The 19,564-nt window shown below is 43.7% G+C and overlaps 1 protein-coding gene across 3 annotated transcripts in view; it reads right to left on the bottom strand.

Annotated features, from left to right (window-relative positions):
* Positions 1-19,564, bottom strand: part of LOC112109791 (proline-rich protein 5) — a 423,972-nt gene that overhangs the window by 387,529 nt on the left and 16,879 nt on the right. The window lies entirely within an intron of this gene.

Here is a 19,564-nt window from a genome sequence, read left to right as displayed (position 1 = left end):
ATAATCACAGTGGTGTCTTTCTGACCTTGGAATCGGTATGTGTCACAACGCTCTAACACTTCATCACTAAGCTTGGAAGGTTTAAAGTTTTATCAATAAATGTCAGTCAATATCAATTTCAGCATATACACACAAACCAACAAACATATATTTCCATCAATAAGCAAAGTTCACAGATAGAAAAAGTACAAAAAATGTTGTTTGAGAACTTGAGTCAAAATCCAGTGATTGTAGCCTTGTTACAAGTGGACTAGCGAATAAATAGTACAAACCAATATGATTTGTTGATTTAAGGATATTTACTTTATATATTTTGACATTGAAGTTGACAATTTGTGTTTAAACAGCCTATAAAGCTTTCAGTTTTTGAATCTCAACATTTACTGTCATTAAGCAAATGTCTGATCCCCCACCCGATTTCCAGCAACCGCGAACATTTAATAATAATAATAAAATTAAAATACAAAAAATGCCTAAACCCCAAAAATTGTCCTACTTTCAAAATGCATTGATAAAAATCTAAAAACTGGTTAAAATAAACCCCAATATTATCCATCAGAATTATAAACTAATAAATATCAAATTCTGCCAAGACTAATTAACACTGATACAAATGGACGTTTCTCTGTTTGCCTTTCCCTTTCTTGCTTTGTCTTCTTTACTGGAGATTGGCTCATTAACACCAATGCTGATAGCTACACCCACTGGTAAAAACGAGACCAATTTCCATTAACACACACATTGGAAATAACATATGTTCCAAAAACAAAGAGGTGGCAGATGCCCAGTTTAAAACAGACTGCATTGTATGAGATCACAGGCCCAAACCAAAAATCCAAGACAGACAGACAGATCTTTGAGGTGGGTCTGACTGTTGAGAAGGTATAAATGTATTTTAAAAAGCTGTTTGAAATTCTGTTATCAGCAATGGCAGACCCAGCATTCTGAGCCCTGCCTCTCTTGAGTAGGTCTTACACTCCCCTTTGAGATTGCTATTAACAAAATCCACAGTCCCAGTCTGAATTTCCCTTCCTCTGTTTTATCTATAAAAACGGAAGCCTATCGCCTTTTATTATGCTACTTGAGACTCTGGCATGAAAGATTTACATTCTTTTAATGTCCTCCCTTTTTGCCTGTCATTGGCAGCTGCATATTAATATTTTTTTATTTCTGAGCCTGATTCTCCATTGCCTTGAACTCTGTGTAGTCATTTACACCAGTGCAAAGTGGGTGTCAAATGCTACTAAGTCAGAATGATAGTATTTTATACTCAGGGTAAAGTGAATGCAAAAGTAGTTGTAAAACACTATCAACTGTCATTTAGTAACATTTGTCAATGACTACACAAGATGCATGGGAATGGAGAAATCAGGCCCATAACAGTTATATATTTAACAACAACAAGTATAATTTATTCTACAAACTTAGTTCCTTCTTAAGCAACCACTGGAGGATTCGTTTGCATTTTTGTTTTATATTAAAGTAGAATTTAGAGACATTTGATTTTCTTCAGATAGGAAAAGAATTTTTTCCAAAGTGTGCGGCTTGTTTAAAATATAATTTGCAGCTTCCAAGTTATGATATGAAAATTTGCCTCCCAAAGTTCTTCCCTCCTCTGTAAGGTTAATTATACAGACATAATGCGGTCTTGGGCATTTTTAGAGAGGTATGTTAAGGATGATCCCAGTTAGACTGTTTTCGAAGATGCTGCTATAGAGGAAATAGGATGTTCCCAACAAGTTTGAGAACTTATTATATTTGTTATTTTTATAACAATTTTTAAATGTAATATATTTTAAATTGCATTTATTTCATTACTTATTATTCATAAGCAGTGGAGCTAAAGGGGTGTCATTTCATGTGTCTCTTAAGTTGTGCACTGGTTTCCTGACAGGGAGAGATCTTTCTTTTGTTTACTATAAAAGAAACTCCTCAAATACAAGGTCAACTTAGGTCTCTATCCAGGACAAGACTTAAGCACCCTACCTGACTTTAAGCACCCGAGATAGTCCCATTGACTTCAGTGGGAATGCTCACATGCTTAATCTTAAGCACATGTTTAAGTTCCTTCCTGTTCTGCTTAAGCAGGAAAATCAAAGAAAATTCATGACAACAGCTATTATTTTAAAAGATGTTACGGTCAGAAAAGTATACAAGAATAGCTGCTTCTTATGGGTTAAAAAACACAGCTTAGCTTACAGATCCTAGCTTGACTTTTCAATGCTGGCATTTAGAAAACCCTCCATTTTGCATATTCTTGAGAAAATCTGAAATTGCGTCAAAGCAAGATAATAAACATATAAAGCCACATTGTCAATTTTAGTCACTTTTTAGAGTAGAACAGACCATTACATTAGTTTTTATTTAAATTAAGCAAACAACTTTAATTATCATAGATCAGCAATTCTGCCAGTACATTTATGATCAGAATTTTCTTGTGAGTTAAATATGTGTCATTGCAACCCTTTTCATCTTCTCTCCTGTACCTCTCCAAGTGCCTAAGTGTGAAGGCAGAAAGAGAGAAAGAGAAAGAATGAACATGATGCTGTGGTACAAGTGGGCATAAATTGGAGTTAAGCACATCTGAACAAGTTGCAAAGCAATTGGTGTATTACTCAGGTCATATAAAAAAAGAATCCATAAAGCCCATCATATATTTTCTTTTATTCCATATTGTTTACAGGGAAACTATTGTAGCAATGTTTTTAAACATTTTAAAACGTTGCTGGTACTATTTATATATTCTTCCACCTTAAAAATCAAACTGCCTAAGCACCAGGAGGAGTCCAACAGCACAAAGATTGGAAGAAGTGTAAAATGAGAACTAATGTGTTTTACAAACCGCTCAAAATCATCTAAAATACCTTTTTCAGGCATAGCCATGTTGTGGATTTAAGGCCTAATACCTCATAACCAACTAAGGAAAGAAACAAGTGCCCTACATCAGAGGGGGCAAATCCCAAGCTCTTCAATGGTATAAAGAACCCATTTCCAGCCCTAGTGGTTCAAAAACTACAGGACCTTAGAGCTCTCACTAGTCCAGTACTGAACAATGGCCATCCTGAACCTCCAGCTAAAGTAATTCTAGCAAAGAATTGGGGCAAAGAAGAAAATTGCAACATTGGGGCAAAGAAGGAAATATCTATGACAGATGATTTTTATTTAATTTCCATTTATTTGGAAATTGCTCAGATTCAGAACGTGAGAAGTACCATATATACTCGTTCATTAGCCCGTTCGTTTATAAGCCGACCCCCCAAAATGGATAGGTAAAAATAGCAAAAACAGTATGACCCTTTCATAAGCCGACCCTATATTTCAGGGGTTGGAAAACTTTGGCTCCCGGCCCGTCAGGGTAAGCCACTGGTGGGTCGGGACGTTTTGTTTACTTGGAGCGTCTGCAGGCATGGAGCTCCTCAGCTCCCTGTGGCTGTGGTTCGCCGTTCCCAGCCAATAGCACCACTTCTCATTGGCTGGGAACGGCGAACCATGGCCACAGGATGCTGAGGGGCTCCATGCCTGCAGACGCTCCAGGTAAACAAAACTACAATGTATTAGATCAGGGATCGGCAACCTATGGCCCGCGGCCCGCCAAGGTAAGCACTCTGGCGGGCCGGGCCGGTTTGTTTATCTGCTGCGTCCACAGGTTCGGCCGATGGGGGCTCCCACTGGCCGCGGTTTGCCGCTCCAGGACAATGGGGGCGGCGGGAAGCGGCGCGGGCCATGGGTTTCCAATCCCTGTATTAGATATTCAAGTCAATGATTCCATAGAGTTTAAAATCATCAAATTTTGGTGTAGACCCGTTTATAAGCTGACCCCCGTTCTTTGATGCGTCACTTTTTTACCAAAAATATTCGGCTTATGCACGAGTATATAAGGTAGTTCCAGCAGAGACACATTAGTGGGCAGAGTAGAGATGAGGCATTGAAAAGTACAAAATATGATCTATGAACACGGTTCAGTATCTTATAACACAGGGATAGGCAACCTATGGCACGCATGCCAAAGGCGGCACACAAGCTGATTTTCAGTGGCACTCACACTGCCTGGGTCCTGGCCACCAGTCCAGGGTGCTCTGCATTTTAATTTAATTTTAAATGAAGCTTCTTAAACCTTTTAAAAACCTTATTTACTTTACATACAACAATAGTTTAGTTATATATTATAGATTTATCGAAAGAGACCTTCTAAAAATGTTTAAATGTTTTACTGGCACGCGAAACCTTAAATTAGAGTGAATAAATGAAGACTCGGCACACCACTTCTGAAAAGTTGCCGACCCGTGTTATAACATATGTGTTTTTAATATATATATATACACACACACACACACACATATATATATACACATACACAAACACACAGTCATACATACATATAAAATCAATATGTCTATATTTGAAAATAAATGACAATGCATAATATTTTTTGACTGGCTGAACCAGGCTTATTTTTTCAGCATGAATCAATTCCATCTTGGCGGGTTGTCAGTCCCTGCCCAGGACTGGAATAAGCAAGAAGTGTTGCAAGTCAGCACTGAGTTTAATTGAAAGTGCTGCACACACTATGCCTATTGCCTACTAGTAGTCAGAGCAATCACATACTTTCTAATTTCTGCCATCTGGTGTTAGTGTATGTGATGTTCAATCCAACAAGGAGTGACCAGCACACAAGCGCTTCCATTTCAGTGGTATAAAAACATGCAAGCAAAAGAATAAACAAATGGACATGGTAATTGAAATTAAACTACAATAAACCTAACAGTCTGGAGTAGCCAAGGTCTGCTGCATGAATGTCTGCACCAGCAACACCACACACCTGTTTCTTCTGGAGATCTTACTGTCAGTGCATCCCCACTGAGAGAAGTGATATTATGAATTACATTAAGGTCTGGTCTACACCAGAAGTTTTTGCCGGCATAGCTATAGATTAGCAGTATGGAAAATCACATAGGTATGCCAGCAAAAGCCCTAGTGTAGATGTAGCTGTATCAGCAATCAAGTCCTTTTGCTGGCATGGTTTATTTTGTTTGGGGAACTGGTGCAAGCTATATTGCAAAAGAACTCTTTCGCTAGTATAGGCTGTGACTCCATTAATAGGGTTTTTCTATTAACAAGTAGCCCTATCAGCAAACCTATTCTAGTGTAGACAAGGCCATACACTTAAAGTGTGAGGGAAGGCTGGAATGCAAGCACAGAGCATACTAGATGTGCTCTCCACTTTGGTCCATTGAGTCGCACAAACGGAGATTCTACTTTGTAGAGGTGTCTGCATATTCCCACTTGTGGGGTGTGCCTCCTGTTGTTGCTGACCTTCAAAAGCCTTCTAATAAACTACAGGGGGTCCCGGGTATACGTCGAGGTTGCATTCTTGAAAAGGGTGATGATACCGAAACGATGGATACCCAGGAATTTTCCCCCATAAGAAATAATGGAATAAGGGAGGGGATGAGTTCACAACATCTCCACACTCGTCTATGACGATGCTCTTTTCACCTAAACAGTGTACGTTTTTACAATGACAGGTAATACAGTACAACATTTTACACATTAAACATTGAATAAAGTAATGTATAACCCTTCTAACACCGTTCAAACACACAGAACATTTGAATACAGTAATATAAAACAGTGTCAATTACGCTTAACTTAGGTGGGGTGGCAGCTGGATTTTCTTGGGCTGGCTTTTCGGTTGCAGAAGTCCCAAAAAAGGATTTTATCAACGTCTGCTCTCCTGCATGAATCTCTGAATGATAGATCTCCCTGTAGCAAGCCACTGCATCATTGAGAGCCCTGGAGACTTTGGCAGACCGCTCACGAAAAGGATCACCAGTCTGTATGATTTCAATCGTATCATCCAGCAATCCAAAGAAATGGGAGAGATTCTTTGTCGTCAGACTCCTGGCTTCCTGGCCTTCGTTGTCGTCATCATCGTCCTTACTTTCTTCGGATATCCGTTGTTGGTCCAGCTCAATCAGTTCCTCATTTGTCAGTTGCTGAGCGTGAGACTCCAACAACTCCTCTACATCCTCCTCCTCCACCTCCTCGAAGCAGACATCCTTCACCAACTTGATGATTTCTTGCTGGAGTACAGGAACGGCATCAAATCCCATGAAGCTGTGGACAGCATCTGGCCATGCACGGCACCAAACACCATTCATACACTGCGAAGTGACCTCCTCCCACAATGCATCAATGTTTTCCACGCTGTTCAAGATGTAGGACTTCCAAAGCTCCTTTACACTGGGCTTTCCTTCACCTGCTGTCTCCTTAATCAGCATAGAGAATGTCCTCCATAGATAGTAAGCCTTGAATGTGGCCATTACACCCTGGTCCATAGGCTGCAGCAACGATGTGGTGTTGGGTGATAAAAAATAGGACCTTGACATTCAGGCAGAGGGCTTCATAGTCCAGTTCATGGGCACTTGCATTACCCAAAGAAGGAGAATCTTAAAGGCCAAATTTTCCTTTTGACAGTAAGCTTTAAATTCAGGGACAGCATAATCTACAAAACACTCACGGAAAATACTGCGTGTCATCCAGGCTTTCTGTTCGACTTCCAAATTACGGGGAGACGAGACTTGACATAGCCCTCATTGCTCTTGGGTTTTCACTGTGGTAGACAAGCAAGGGCTTCAACTTGTAATTGCCTTCTGCATTTCCCCCAAGCAGAAGGGTTATGCGGTCTTTTGAGGCTTTGAATCCAGGAGCAGTCTTCTCATCACGAGAAATGTAAGTCCTCGTTGGCATCTTCTTCCAGTAAAGGCGTGTCTCATCAACAGTAAAAACTTGTTTTGGAGAGTAGTCATCTTCTGAAACATTTCAGCCCTTCTTCATCTGCACTAGCCGCTTCCCCTGTGAGTTTTACATTATGTAGATTGGCACGCTTCTGAAATCTGTGGAACCACCCACGACTAGCACTGAAGGTCTCCTTTTCCGCTGTTGAGCTCTCTCTCTCTCTCTTTTAAATCATTATGCAGGCTTTTGGCCTTCTCCTGAATCAAGCTTAAACTCAGAGGCATTTTCTTTTGATGGAGGTCATCAATCCAATCAGCCAGCAAATGTTCCATCTTCTCCATTGTACTGCTTCTCTGTTTCATTATCTTCATTGATGACAATTTCATAGCACTTCTAGTGCTTTCACGAATTCGATCAGCACTCTTAAAAATTTTGTGTACCGTCGTAGCAGGCAAACTGAGAATACGAGCAACGTCAGCTGCATGCTCACCTCTTTCAATATGCTTTACAGGGGGTCCCCAGTATACGTCTCCCCCTTATCCATTGTTTCGCATATCCGTCGCTCATCAATAGGGGAACATGTTCCAATTCACGTCGGTCCCAATCCGCATATCTGTCGTTTGCCGTGCACATGATGGATATACAGACAGGGACTGACGTGAATTGGAACACTTTTCCCTATTGATGAGCGATGGATATGTAACAGACATGTGTAGCCACGGGTGGGCCGCAGCCCACCCACTTAACATCCAGGCCCACCCCCCACAAATCCCGGCTCTGCGCCCGCCCCAGCACTTGCTCCACACCACCCGCCCGGCGTTCCAGCCAGTGAGCGGGGTCAGGGTGCGGGGGCTTGCCCAGCTCTGGCGCTAAGCGGGGTCAGGGGTTTGCCCCGCTCCACTTGCCCAGCCCTCCTTCCAAACCCCCGTGCCCCCGACTCCCCAGCAGGAGCGCCAGGCAGGCGTGTGTGCCCCAATCCCACTCCTCGGCAGGAGCACCAGGTGGGCAGAGCAGGGCAAGCCCCGAGCGTGGGGGAGGAGTGGGTGGGGATGCGGGGGCACACATTTTTCTGGGCCCCCCCCCATTTTTCCGGGCCCCCCCCATTTTTCCAGGAGCCCTTGGCCAGAGCGTCTATCATCTCCCTCTCTCCTGCAAGGCCGTCTCGAAGGGGGGGAAGGCAACCAGATTGCTCCTACCCCTCTGCCCCCCCCCGTCATTGCCCACCCACCCAAGTGTCCCCTCCTGCCTTCGCCACTGCTGTATCAGCGGTTCCCCGGTATACATCGTTTCAGTATCTGTCGCCCTTTTCAAGAACACAACCCCGACATATACTTGGAACACGCTTTTAACCACAATATTCGCTCTTTTCTTTTTAATAAATCTTAGTTTAGTTAATAAGAATTGGTACTAATCGTATATTTGTGTAAGATCTGAAATATTCACTGAGAACACGCTGTATAACATCTAATTTCACTTCTAATGTTACACTTTTACGTTGCCTCTTAGGCACAGGCCCACTCTTAACACTTTGAATGCGTTTTCCACTCATGATGGGTAGTACTGTACTGTGCAGTACTGTCGTCATGGCCGCCTCACTTCTTCCCCCACTCCCATCCCGCCCCTTCCCGCCCAGTTCCGCCTGCGCCTCCCCCTCCCCCCTGCGCCTCCTAAACGCCGCTGAACAGCTGATCGTGGCGGACAGGAGGCACTGGGGGGACCACAGAAAAACGACGCAAAAGGTGAAGCAAGTAAGACGGATATGCAGATCGGGACCGATGTGAATTGGAACACATTCCCCTATTGATGTGCAACAGATATGCGAAACAACGGATAAGGGGGAGACCTATACCAGGGACCCCCAGTAGTGCACACTGCACCCAGATGAGCACCTTGTTGAGGCATCACAGACAAGTTTATAAAAAGTCAAGTGTGGCCCTCAATCTTTTCAGTTCAGTCCTTTCCTAGACTCCCATTGACATTAATGGGCACTGGACCAGGTCCTAAACACATTTGCAGATGACTATTTTTGCTGCAAAATAACTCTGAAAACCAATTTATGCTCAAGAGTGACACATGAGGATTTGGGTTTTCCTCTTGGGTGGAATTCTCTACTTTTTTCCTAAAAATAACATATCCTTAACCAACTTTGTAAATTAACATGAAAATTATAATTCAAAGCTGAAATCCTGGCCGCACTGAAATCAATGGAAAAACTCCCATTGACTTCACTGGGGCCAGGATTGCACCTGGAATTAATAATATGATTTGCTTATTTTATTGTCTTAAAAATTATTGATGACAACCTGTTTCCATTCCAAGGCCATCTCTCTCTGAGCGCCTTTTCTGCTGTTGTAGTGAAGATAAACTGTTTCTGGAGCTTGAATTTTGCAAACTGGTGAAGGCGGAAACCTGAGGGGAACAATTTCTTCTCAAAACTCTTAGTTTTATTCCCAAGTGACCCATCTAAAGAAGGGAGGCACATAAAGTTCTGTATAAAAACATGTTACCTTTTTATTACATGTGGGACAGAGAAAAAGAAGCAAGTGGTAAAGATCTGGAGCAAGAACTATAAAAATCCTTAAAAAGCTAAAAGCAGCATTAATCTAGTCCATTGCTAGGGCAGGGACAGAGGCGATAGATCCTCCCTGCCACCTTGGTTTACCTCTCTCTCTCCACACTCCAAGCTCAACTCATTCCTCTCCTCAGCTAAGGCCTCTTCTTATCCCACTCCCCACAGCGTCTTTCTTAGACAGGAAGGACTCATCAACACAGAACAGAGAAATACAGATTCACTAAGGATAGATTTTCACTGAAGAGTTAGCCTGCCAGTGGTGCTGGAACTAGAGGTACTGGGGGTGCTGCTGCACTCCTTGGCTTGAAGTAGTAATAACAAACACCAAATATATGGTTTCCATCATCAGCACCCACACTATAAAAATTGTTCCAGCACCTCTGTAGCCTGCACTCTTACTCGGGTGTTGCCTGTAACTCCCTCCAGCCGTCCACACACAAAAACTTCTGACACGAGTTTGGTGGTGTTTACCTGGAGATGCTCTTTTGCTCAGGCTAGTAACCCACCCACTTTGCAGTGAGGACACAGGCTAAACCACTCAAATGCAGGTAATCCTCCAATGCCTTCCCACAATTCCTGCCCTATACCCAGAAGGACAAACAAATTCACCCACAATACACAGGGAAAGAATCATAAAGCAACTCAGCTTATTGAAGCACAATGGCTATGCCCCCTGAAGTCCTAGTGAAACACATGAGTGACTGCAGCACCATTGAGGACACAGTAACTCAAGCGTGGCTCTGCAGCATGGCTGCTCGCACTTGGGTTAGGCTACCCCAGTGCTCAGACGCAGCTGCCAATCACCTGAGTTACCTCTGCAGTGAAGACATACCCTTTGATAGATGTGTCAAACATCTGGCCACCAGGCTGAGCAAATCACCTTGATGCGTTTCTTTTTTTGGCTCATATGACATATTTGGATTAGAATCTAAGTTTTTATTTAAAAACAAAGTCTTTCTTCTCTTCTGCCTGCAGCAGCCATGAGCACAGATGTCAGAATCACAACCGGGGTCATGGGCGGTCTTGCCTAATGGTCGGAGCCAAGGGAGTGGCCAGGCCTGGAGGTTAGAGTGGAGCCAAGCTGGAGTCAAGAATCAGGACCACGGCAGACCTGGTTCTAGAGTCTGTTTTGAAAATTCTGCCTCCACTTTAGACAACGGGAAAATTGACTATTGACTTCAATGGGCTCAGAGTCAGGCCAACACCTAGCACTTTTCAAAATCCACCCATAATGGGCATATTCTAATTTAGCGCAACACATATTTGCTATCTTAGAGTGTGGTTATGCAGTCAGCCTGTGTATGGAATTCATAATAAAGTCAACGGCCCACAGTGACTTCAGTAAGAGAATCAAACTTCAAACCACTCATGCAGAGGCCCGAGCACTCGACCCTAAAAGGTATTATAATGAAGCACTCTAGAGGTTTCCTTTGAATATTCTGTCAGTTATTTAGGGAAGAGGCAAAGAGGAACTAAAACTGATGAATTTCAGTCACAGCATGTTAACAGTTTTGCTGGCAAATGAGGCAGCTTGCAGCTGAGAGTAAACTAAAGGAAAGTCTGCATCTGGGGGGGATGACTCATTGGAGCTTCCTCTGATGTCTCAAGGTGCACTGACAATATTATTGCCAACTGAGTTACACCCCCGCACCTGAGAGCTCTGCCTGTTTAGAATTTTTCCCACAACAGTCCAACACCACACATACAAAGAAAATGACATATATGGTTATTCAGAGGCTGAACATAAATTGCACTGGGATGGATTTGTTAAGAAGGGAATGGAGAAAGTCTTTCCATTTTGAATGTCTTTCCTTTTTAGTGAATAACACACATTCCTGTTCCTTATTTACCTCCTTTCTAGTTCCAATGAATAGTTGTGTGGAGAAGGATATAATGAACAGTTTGTTACCTCAGATAAGTCTTCTCACCATCCTGCCCACAGCTGTCACCACCATAACAGCTCTCTAAAAGATCCATGGTGCCCAGTGCCCAGCCTCTGTAGACAGAGATGTCGGACCACACTCCAAGTAGATTCTTCAAAGGTTAATGTCTGCAGCTAACAGGAGCTTCCTATCGCGAACAGCAGTAACCCTTAATGATAACTTTATGGAGAGATTAAAGGTTTGGTAGAGTGGGAAAAACTCAGTTACAGTTAAAGAACCTAATTGTCCCATTCTCATCCAATCTGCCATTCCTGGTACTGCTGGGAATTAGCAAACACTGGGGAAAATAAGAGAGGGAGAGAAGGATAGTATCTTATGGAAATCAAGGGACAAAACTGGTATCCAAAACAGAGAGAATATCACTTTTGCAATGCTGAGTAAATGTGAGAATTGACCACCAATGTCATGACACTACAAATCTCCTTGAAACAGCTCCATTTCCTATCATCCTATGAACCAATGGATCTAGTTGAATGTGCTCTAACAGCCTGATCCAAAGCCCGCTGACATCAATGGGAGTCTTTCCACTGATGTCAGTGAGTTTCTGGATCATGTCCTAACTGAAGTAGGGATTTTGCCTGCTAACTCTTAGGCCTGTGGAATAGCAAAAAGCACCCACATTTCACTGTGCTGGCTGTGGTTGCTATAAACCCTTTTTATAACTTCCATTTGATCTGAGGAAGGGTTTGGGTCTGTCCAGGTAATAATTAATTAATTAATGGCTATAAAGTATTACTATTAAATCAGCCAGGATATACTAAGCACTGCAGGACAGGAATTATAGCTTTGAATGTTTTGTGAAGAGTCTACAATGCAAAACACAACAAATTAGGGTAATAAGGCTGAAGGAGGACAAAGCCGTGATAATAAGAGCACTCAATTATGCAGTTAGGAAAGTATGTATTTTGCTGGCTCTGAAAAAAAAAAAAAAAAAATTTGCTTTTTTGTGGGGTTTTTTTTTTTTTGTTTTGTTTTGATTTCCTCCCCTACTTCTTGTTGGCAAGACAGCAGAGACATGAGTTTTTAGGAGGGATATAAGAAAAAGGAGGTGGCTTAATAAAGTAAGTAAAGGGCATTAGTAAAGGGCATGTCCAGCATAAGAGGTTGCATGGGAGAAAGCACCAATGCATGAATGAATGAAATTAAAGGGACCGCAAGGCTGGGGTCACTGATAGAGAGGAGAAAGAAGTGCAAAAGGATATCAGATTACAGATGCATGCAGGCACTGCATGTTGGTAGGGTCTTAAAAGCAAAAATGCCCTCATAACAACCAGACAGTGAAGGCAAATTTCAATAGGGCAGTGTGGATTAGGACAAAAGGGAAAGGAAGCATCCTGTGAAAGGCTGAGTTCACCACTGGTAGATATTCCAGGCCTGTTCTCAATTTTGTTCAAGAAGACTGTGTAGGAAAGGCTCCTTAATGGATAGGACTCCATGTTCACATATCCTGTCAGCAGAGGTAATGGCCAGCTGTTTTTAATGGCAAGAAAAAAACAAAACAAAACAATGAACAGCTCCTCGTATGCTCAAATAGACTGTGACTGTTGGTGCCCCGAGGGGCCACACTGAGATTGCTCAATCAGCACAAACTGCAAAGAATGGGGCAGACGATCCCCTAAACTGTTGGTTATTCTACTAATTACATTCACCAACCCAGCAACAAAACAGCTTCTACGGTCCTTTACTGGTTACCCACAGCTCCCTTAAAGCAATCCAGCCTTGGGCTCCCCACCCAGACAGCCAAGTCAAATATGATGAGGATTACTAAAAATCTTGTTCATCATATATAAAGTTCTACCAATCCAAAGGGATTGGACACATTACCAACCAGGTCAGTGAATATTTCAGATCTTACCCAAATATACGATTAGCAGCAATTCTTATTAACTAAACGAGGGGTCTCAAACTCAAATGACCACGAGGGCCACATGAGGGCTGGTTTATTGGCCCGAGGGCCACATCACTGACACACACACCCTCGCTGCCCCCGGCCCTGCCCCCACTCCACCCCTTCCATGAGGCTCCGCCTCTTCCCACCCCTTCCCTGCCCCCATTCCAACCCCTTCCCTGAAGTCCCCACCCCAACTCCACCCCTCCCTGCCCCCAGAGGGTGCATGAGGGGTGTGGCGGGGGCTCAGGACAGGGAGTTGAGGTGCAGCAGGGGGTTGAGGTTCAGGCAGGGGGCTCAGGGCTGGGAGCTGGGGTGCAGCAGGGGGTTGGGGTTCAGGCAGGGGGCTCAGGGCAGGGAGTTGGGGTGCAGCAGGGGGTTGGGGTGCAGGCAGGGGGCTCAGGGCAGAGGATTGGGGTGCAGAAGGGGTGTGGGATGCAGTAGGGAGCTCAGGGCACGGGGTTGGGGTGTGGGGTGCAGCAGGAGGCTCAGGGCAGGGGGTTGAGGTGCAGGGAGTTGGGGGGCAGGGTACAGGAGGGCTTCGGGCTCCGGGGTGGCAGCGGCGCACACCGGGGCCAGGGCAGGCTGCCGGCCCCGGCCCCGCTCTGCTCCCAGAAGTAGCTGGAACCATGTCCCTGCGGCCTCTGGGGGAGGGGGACGCAGGGCTCCGCACGCTGCTTGCCGCGCCTCCAGGTACCTCCCCCAAAGCTCCCATTCACTGCGGTTCCCCGTTCCCGGCCAATGGGAGCTGCGGGGGGGCAACACATGGACGGAGCCCTCTGCTTCTCCCCCCCTGCGCCCGGCCGCAGGGACGTGATGCCAGCCGCTTCAGGGAGCGGCGCGGGGCTCGAGGGGGGCAATCCTGCAGCTGTAGTTTGCCCACCCCTGGCCTGGAGGTAGGCCGGGAGGGGCAGGCGTGGACCGCTTGGCGGGCTGCAGGAAATAGCCCCGCGGGCCGCATGTTTGAGATCCCTGAACTAAACTAAGATTTATTAAAAAGAAAAGAGCGAGTATTGTGGTTAAGCGATCATTATGCACACAGAAATGAATAAAGTTCTTAGGTCAGTTTCACAGTAGAGATGGTGAGCTGCTGAGTTGCAAAAAGTTCTTTCAGAATCAGTTCCATAGGTTATAATCCAAACAGGCAGGTCATGTATAGAGTTTGTTCAAATCCTTCCAGAAGAATTTGCAGGGACAGTCCTGGATTACCTCAGTCTTATGACTCAAAACCTCCCCTGATAAGGTTCAAGCAGACTTGAGATGACAGGATTGGAGCCCTAGAGTTCTTTTATAGTTCTTTGGCAGGCTATTGAAAGCCTCTTGACAGCAGATATTCCTTGGGTGAAGAATTGTGGCTTTGAAGTAAAACCTCCTATTTCCTATGTATACACATGTAATTAGTTGCATTCATCAGCATAAAGTAATTATCCATTAAACAATTCATAGACTGTTTACTACAAGCTTTAAAGAAAAACATAGACATTGATATTATTACTCCCAAATTTCATCTACAATATAAATAGTCCCTTGTGATTTCTGAATCAATAGAACACAGTAACAGACAGGAATAGCACTTTACCATCTACAAGCTAAAAAAAAAATCACATTGTTAACATCTAACAAGCATATAGGCAAAGGCAGACAAATATAATTAGTATTTACCATTAATTTTCTAACAATACAGGTCTGCATTTAAAGCTCTATTTATCTAACATGGCTTTGTCAGGGCCAATCCTTAATAATAGCTGATTACCACTTATATACTTTTCTAATATGTCTTTACAGGTTGAATTTGTGTCATTTAGCCTGCTAGTTGCTTAACCCTTTCTGGCTCAGTGTCACACAGTGTCACGCATGACAAGAAAGACCAGATTAAGTTTCCAACTATGTATGGGACAGCAGCAGGCTGGTCTGAACCTCTTGACTGCATAAATAAACCTTAGAAATATGAGGATAAACTGCCAGGACTTGTTTCCCCATAAAGATTTTTAAAGTATCTAATGCTGCCACCTGAATCCATAAGTGGTTGACATTCAAGCCTTTGTGAAACCAGATAAAAGAAAATAAAGGAAATCCTTGATCAAAATTTTGGTCAGGAGGATACCCACCGAGGCACACCTGCCTACAAATGTAGAACAAAACAGGGTGTTAATTGTAGAATATCATCTGGAGTTCACATTTACCAGATCTCTGGAGTGGCCAAAGTCAAGGCTGAAATGAACAAGGAATTTAGGTTTGTTTGCCTGACGTAGGTCAGTAGAGCCTTGGCCCCATGAATTTTCAAGAATTGCCTCCATGATGACAACCATGGGCAGGACTTTGCAGCAGTTCCAGAACTGGTGGACTGAATACAGTAGTAGAGGAAGAATTACTTATGATTTATTTGGAAAATAAAGAGGAACTATTAATTCAACACTGACAGTTGGGTAGATCCAGTAGCACTGCTCTGTGCTACCATGCAAAAGCCATAGGTCCAATCCAACCCTGTCCTCATGCTCCCTCTCCCACCAAGGAATAAAAGCACTGCAGAGCTAGCCTTGAGGGATTGTAGTGTGTTGTGTCATTCGGTAATCACCTGGCTGGACAATTGAATAACGGCACTTATGGGGTTCTAAACAGCATTAGACTAAGCAACAACAGCTGAGGTGCAACACATTTCCTGGGGATTAATGACTGCATGGAAGGAGTAGATGGCCCTTGGAGCAGCAGGGGGTCATTTACTCCATGCCAGTCATCAATCCCTGACAAATGCTCTGTGCTAAACTCATTACTGGTATTACAAAATCAAAATCAAAATTAGCAAAGGTCTGGATTTTTAATGGGTGCATAGGGACTTTTCCTTTGACTTCAGTGGATGCTGGATCAGGCCTTAGACCAATATAAAAATGAGACCTCTCAGAGGAGTCTAGGGGCCTACCCCCTTCCAGTGGACAGGAGGCAAAAGGAGGATTGCATAGGTCTTTTCATCATGCCGCAGGGGCTGTGGTGTACGCCCCCTCCATCTTCCATATCACAGTATTGCCAACCCCAAGAATTCAGAATTCACAAGTCAGATCTCAAAAATCATGAAATTGGGTTAAAAATAATAAAGTTAGGGTTTATTTTCCCTCTAGTATCTGAGATCTTAGGGTTCACATTTTCTAGCTATTCTCTGCAGCCATAAAGGCTAGAAACATACTCTTTTAAAAATGAAAGCTAAGATTCTCTTATAGTCACATGATTCCAGAAGATGGGGCTATCAGAAAAAACACAAAATATCACATTATTCATGATAAAATTGTGAGTTGGCAATGCTGGCTACTAGATTTAGGCCCTAATCTAGCACAGCCCTAAAGCAGGTGCTTAACTTTAAACACGTGAGCAGTCCCACTGTGTCTTGTGCAGATTGTAGTCCTTTGACTAGTTGGTGTCAGTTTAATTTTTCAAAACCAACCACTGTAGATTTAAAGGTAAAGGACTTGATTCTGGAAGCTTGTGTGTGCTGAAACCTTATTTGGCTTCCAGGCTTAAGGGAAACAAATCACAGAGGAAACTTTAATGTTTTAGAGCACTTAGGAGGTCCTGTTCTAAATTCCACTTTATTTTGACAGGATTGTTTGCTAATATTAACGTGCACTGGTTTATGCTCACCATGCTGTTCATTTGACTGCCTCAGCTGGTCTGAGAGACATCAGCCTGTCACTAACAGAGCAGCTGCATACTTTCATGTGGCCAGATGGTGAGGTACAGCTAGACTTTTTCTTTCTGTCTGTCTTTGTGGGGGCTTTTTTGTACTACTTAGGCCTTGAGATGCACAGAGAGCAAATTAAATTCTCCTTATAATTACTTCCTGAATCTGTGTATTAGCAATCAGTCCTCAGACAGACAGATGGCTACTGCTGCTGCACAGCTGTTCTGGTGGTGGCAAGCATGACAGATGAGCGACAGGCAGGTGCGATGGTGCTTTGGATTGCCAACTAAAACTGAAAACAAAAACAAAAAACCCCACAAACCAACCAAGCAACTGAAATTAATAGTATCTAGAAGTTGTTACCAACTGATGACCGTTGAGTGGCCCATGAAAAACAAGTTTGGTGGCCTCAGTCCAGTTCCTAGTTGACAAGCATCCACTTCAGCATACATCACTATTATGACTGGCACAAGTGGGCACCATTACTGGCAGTCCCAGTAGAGATGCTAATAAATCAATGGGCATGGAAACTGAACTAACCTCTTACCCCTAGAGATAATTATCTCAAACCCAGGGATGAGTGAGGTAGGGGGTAGCTGTGGGGTAGCCTGCAATGTTACTCCATACGCTGTATTTATTCTGTGGCTAAATGGAGGACTTTAAGCTGCATGACTGTGGAAATCACAACCTTCATAAGCACAAAAATTCTTTTTAGATGGCGGGGCAGAGGGAGGACAGGGACATGAAAAAATAAGCAATGCCAAGGAAAGGCAGCACTGAAGAGAGTTTGTTCCAAGCACTCTAACATGGTGTCTCTTTTATAGCGTTCTATTTTCCCACAAGATCCTCCCCACGCTCACAACTGTAGGCATGACCACCTTCTATCCACAACTAAGAACAACCAAATGGGGCTACTTTCAAAGCTACTCAACCCAACTCTGCATTCAGCCACTCTGCTCAAATTCCCTCCCCCTTCCAGGGGCTGAATATGCTGCATATTCAGCACTTGTACCACCTGACAGTCCGGAGAACAGAGACCTGAGGGACATGAACTCATGTCTCTCACTGGTAACAGACAGCAGTAACCTCCAGACCAGATACATTTCATTTACTTAGATCGTAAGCTCATCGCGGCACAGATCATCATTTTGTTTTGTGTTTGTATAGCACCTAGCATAATGAAGCCTTGGCCCACGACAGGGATAACTAGGACAGACAGACGAGACAGACAGTCTAGATAGAATGTGCTTTAATTCTTGAAATGCCATGCCCTTTAAAGACAACCATGACTGCATCATTTTGCTCCAACCCATTATTGAGAGGGTAGAAACAGCATCAGCATCGGATGATGGCAGACGTCAGCACTGAGGCGCCCCAGAACCCAGGGGCAGCAAGATTCATAAAAGCTCCCTCAGGTTTTGAGCATCTCTCAGTGGGCCTGGAAGATCTGGTCCATTAAGAACATTCAGTACTTGAACAGTTAAAAAAAAAGTCTAAAAGCAATTAACTACTGTGGACTTACCGGCTTGATTCCCAGCATGGCCCAAGTTTCACACCAATTTTTTAGATCATGATTTTGTCATACAAGGTATTTTTCACATCGTTTTTTTAAGATCGGTGGGCGGATAGCCCTCCTCCCCCCCATGCTAATTTGCCACGGCTTTCCTGAGAGAGATGGATTATGATTCCATGATTTTTGTGTCTTTTTGTCTTCCTGTCTATCAAAGTTTCCAGTGATTTCTGATATTTTGATATTTTTGCATGCGAGTAGGTTGCTGAGTCAAGCAGCAAGTGAACAGTTAGGGTTTGATCCTGCAAGTGACAGTATATAGGCAGGCATCTGTTTCCACACAGAGCTGCACTGACTTCAGAAGGTGCAGAATTGAGGCCTTAAACTCTGTTGAGAGTCTTAAGAGAGCATGTGATAGGACTGCACAGGACCATATAACACAACAAAGGATCGATGACACTGAAGGCACAAAAACTAAGCAGACTAAACTCATAAAGGAAGCCCCAAGTGCTAGACCTCCAGATAGTTAGGTAAGGAGAAAAGAGGTGGAGGTGAGGCAAACTGTAAAAGTTTAAAGGTATCCTGAAAGCAGAATTAACAAATTCCACTGCTTTCAGCAGTATGCACTAAATAACTCCATTACTCAGGCCAATAGGAATATTCAGGGTTTGCCCACACAAGGAAGCTGTATAGTATAACTTAAGATGCAAATGATTTTTAATTGATTTAGATATACCAATGAAAACCACTTCTGGGGCTCTTATTCCTGTCTACCTTAAATTGATTGGGAAGAGGTTTAAGCCAGGGGTTCTCAAACTTCATTGCACCACAAGCCCCTTCTGACAACAAAAATTACTACATGACCCAAGAAGTGGGGGACTGAAGTCTGAGCCTGCCTGAGCCCCATTGCCTGGAATGGGAGGCCAAAGCCAAAGCCCGAGCCCTGCCACCCCAGGGGGTGGAGGAGCGGGACAGAGTTGAACCCCAAGAGCTTCAGCCCTAGGCAGGGAGCCTGTAACCTGAACTCCACTGCCTAGGGCTGAAGCCCTCAGGCTTCGGCCCCAGGCCCCAGCAAGTCTAAACCAGTCCTGGCAACCCCATTAAAACGAGGTCACAACCCACTTTGGGGTCCCAATCCAGTTTGAGAATCGCAGGTTTAAGCTAAACCAAAATCAACCACTCAAATGAAAATAAGAATATCTACACAGCAGGTTTCCACCTGTTTGTCTAAATTAGTTTAACA

This window comes from Terrapene carolina, unplaced genomic scaffold (genome assembly GCF_002925995.2).
Source record: "Terrapene carolina triunguis isolate 2854851 unplaced genomic scaffold, T_m_triunguis-2.0 Scaffold112, whole genome shotgun sequence".
Taxonomy (NCBI): Eukaryota; Metazoa; Chordata; order Testudines; family Emydidae; genus Terrapene; species Terrapene triunguis.
The sequence above is the reverse complement of the archived record's forward strand: the minus strand, read 5'-3'. Positions and strand labels throughout refer to the sequence as shown.